The 3740-nt window shown below is 40.7% G+C and overlaps 1 long non-coding RNA gene across 1 annotated transcript; it reads right to left on the minus strand.

Annotated features, from left to right (window-relative positions):
• Nucleotides 1-1116: 1116 nt before the first annotated feature.
• LOC145551913 (uncharacterized) lies at nt 1117-2062 on the minus strand. The gene is made up of 4 exons (XR_014087789.1): nt 1905-2062; nt 1685-1768; nt 1522-1574; nt 1117-1220 (listed from the first exon to the last, which is right to left on the minus strand). It is a non-coding gene; the product is annotated as an uncharacterized LOC145551913 (long non-coding RNA).
• Between the last annotated feature and the right edge of the window lie 1678 nt (nt 2063-3740).

Here is a 3740-nt window from a genome sequence, read left to right on the forward strand (position 1 = left end):
TTTTAGCCAAGTACAGCACAATGGCAGTACCGGTACAACTTCTACATCCTGAAGCCTGTCTGTTACAGCCTTACGTTAGCTGAACAGATCAATATGCAATGTGTACCGTAACTGACATACATTAAAGATTTTATTTCACCTGAAAAGGCTTTTTACTAAACTGTAATCGTGTTAGCCACGCTAGCACTGAGTACCGTGTATAAGTCCTAGGCACATTCGAACCCTCAAAACCATGAATTGCCCGACTTACCCAGCCTTGCAAGAACAACAGCCATCAGTGATCTTGTCCACAGCTATATTTATGCTGAGGGTCTGAGGATCTGCTGTTTTCCTCATCGACCGGTAGCATTTAGCTGCAACCCGCACAATGTTAGAGGCATCGCGTGGCTAAAACATCTTGATGTCGTCCAAAAAAGATGACATGAACTTGTTGGTTCCCTTGTCCATTGTCGTGGCTGATATTTTGTGAAAATCTGGCAGAAATGCTAAACTAATTGACACAGAAATACTCTGCAGAGTCAGTCGAAATGAAAAATCCCATAGAAGCTATTAGCTCTGTGAGGAGGTTAATGTGAGACATGAAGTCACGTGGGACTTTCGAGGGGCCTTTCTGGGCGGAGCTTGGTAAGGTCCATAGCCTAGCATATGCAAAGGCGCTTCAGCAGACCCACATGGATTCTCAGTCATTGCATGAAAAAAAATTACATCACAGTTCATCATTGACATGTGATTGGTTGGTTGATGTGTGCCCATTGGATAGCACTTATGACTTTTTTAAATAAACCCCGCCCCCATCATTAATATTTTTAATGCTGTATTTTAAAAAAATCTAGATAAAAATTAAATGCTGTATTAAAATATATTCATTTGATATTGTTTATATGCAACATGTTCATATATGAGAAACATAAGAGGCACAGAAGTTTTGTTTTTTGTTTTTTTGTTTACTGTTTGCACACAAAATAAGACATAAATGCTTGTCCATTTCTGGACCATCTGGCAGTGTTTTTTTTGTCCAAACATGATCAAACATTATGCTGCGTTCAGGACAGGCCCAACGTCTCTCCTGTCTTTTAGTCCTGATGTCACTGAGCTCCTGATTGGGGGAATTTGGGGTCTCAACCTCACCACAGTCCATCCTGACTCCGCCTCATAGCTGCTGCCATCCTCCCAGAATGCCACCTCCTCTGCTGCCAGGACTCTCTGTCTTCCTCCATCAGCTGTTAATACAGAACAGACAATCATTATGAGCTACAGGCATCTTCTAGTCATTATGAAACTACAGTGTTTGGCAACTTCCAGCTTAGTATGCACACATAAGACATAAAAACTAAAACACAAAAAAACACATTAATACATTCTTACAGAAAATTAAAAACTTTAATGAAAAAGAGAAAACAATTGGAAGAAAAAAAGAATTAAACTCTGAGGCAGATAATTTGCTTTGATGGATTTTAATAAATCACAGTACTTTAATCATTCAAGGAATTGTGACATCTCTAGATTAGTAATAAATCTTACCTGCTTCTTTCTTGAGCTACATCTGGATGACTGGCTGTAGGTCCTGGATGCAGCTGGAAAACATTTTTGTGCATTGTCAATACATAGCATAATTACATTATGTACATAAACAATATTGAAGCATAAAATATCATCAACATTCTAAAATGGTAGATACTCACACACAGTTGCATCTCTGTCCTCATCACGGACATCAGAACGTTCCTGAAGAGTCTGATTGACACAAACGTGAATCATTCTGTGGAGTCTGTGGAAATAAATGTAAAATTAAAAAAATATTGTGGCAAATATATCGCTTTCTCAAAAATACATAAGTAAATAAGTTAAAATTATTCTCAACCAGCCATTGTACATTCGGGAATCAACGCAGTGATTATACATACCGGCTTCATGGCTTCGTCCTCACATCCGTCCTCCATCCGCCATTTTGTAGATCTCTACTGTTTACCACACTCTGCCTTGCTGTACTGCGTTATAACAAAATAAATAAAATGACCGGAAGATCAGTTTCCTTACAAATATGTGAATGTTCATAAATACGCTTTTTTGTTACTGGAAACCATATTCAATCATCTATCAAAGCTACATTTATAAACAATTGTATTTTTTAAGTATGTTTTTAATACATAGTTCAGCATATTTAAATATGCTTAGTGGCTATAACGAGAGTAACCAGAGCTCTATAATCTTTACCGGTCGATCTACGTTCCCACCCTCATCTATGGTCATGAGCTTTGGGTCATGACCGAAAGAACGAGATCACGGATACAAGCGGCCGAAATGGGTTTCCTCCGCAGGGTGGCTGCTCCTCCACGTCGAGAGGAGCCAGTTGAGGCTCGGGCATCTGGTCAGCATGCCTCCTGGACACCTAACTGGTGAGGTGTTCCGGGCACGTCCCACCGGGAGGAGGCCTCGGGGAAGACCCAGGACACGCTGGAGGGACTATGTCTCTCGGCTGGCCTGGGAACGCCTTGGGATTCCCCCGGAGGAGCTGGAAGAAGTGGCTGGGGAGGGAAGTCTTGGCCTCCCTTCTGAAGCTGCTGCCCCCGCGACCCGACCCCGGATAAGCGGAAGAAAATGGATGGACGGATGGCTATAACAATATAATAGGAATGGAATATTCTGATGTTGATGTATGACGAGCATATTACAAAACCAACAGCCGTTCATAATTTATTTAATAATTTATTTAGTAAGATCAATACAGTACAAGTACTTCGTTACTGTACTTAAGTACAATTTTCGTGTATCTGTACTTTACTTAAGTAGATTTAATAATGGATACTTTCTACTTTTACTCCACTACATTTTACAGTAAGTATCTGTACTTTCTACTTCACTACATTTCTACAAACTGTCTCGTTACTCGTTACATCCAAGTCGCGTTGAGTTTTTTTTCTGTTAAAATGTGAAGTTCAGGGACTGAAGGTGGCGCCGTAAAATCCAAGCAATAACGTGACTTAGTGTCTGTTGTCACCCATCGCCTCCCCCTTTACTGGCACAGGGAGCTCCAGACATGCGCAGTGGTTTCCTCTGAGCGTCAGTAATATAATAGCGCTGCATAAATTGATATGGCGACATGTAAAATCAGCAGCGCTTCGCTTTCACAGACGGTGGAACTTCGTCCAACTTTTAGCGTCACTTGGAAGGAAAGTTTAAAGGAAGGTAAGATCTGTGGACGTGATGCTAGCAAAGCTAGCTGTACTGACGTAGACACACATGTTGCATCTGCGATGAAAAAAAGTTGTCACTCATGCTCTGAATTATTGTGTGGAGGTGTTGACTGAGGTGTTGCAAATATGGGACAACGCTGGTACATTCAGGAAAGATCCGATTCTTCTGGACGGATCTTTACTGATTGCATTTATTTAAGCTCTTAAGTATTTAATAACTAGTTTTTTATGGGAATGTGGATCTTTCAGATCAATTTGAGAAGCAATTTTGATAAGTAAAAGTTAATTTTTTTGTGTCACGTAGCGCGGGGTGCTGGTCTAGACTTGGTCTTGGGTCGGTGACCTTGACTACAACTCTGCTACTGGCTCCTTGGTTGCCTGTCCTCTCCCACCCACCTTCTTTCCATCCACTTTCTGTTGGATTTCTTTAAAAATAAAAGCCACTAGTAGCAAAAAAAAGTGAAGTTCATGTTATGTTAGGACAGGAGACAAGATGTTTCCATCCCTGAAAGTATGATGCATAGAATCACATAGTAAGTAATCACA

The sequence above is a fragment of the Poecilia reticulata genome, chromosome 6, assembly GCF_904066995.2.
Source record: "Poecilia reticulata chromosome 6, P_reticulata-male-v2, whole genome shotgun sequence".
NCBI classification, from domain to species: domain Eukaryota; kingdom Metazoa; phylum Chordata; class Actinopteri; order Cyprinodontiformes; family Poeciliidae; genus Poecilia; species Poecilia reticulata.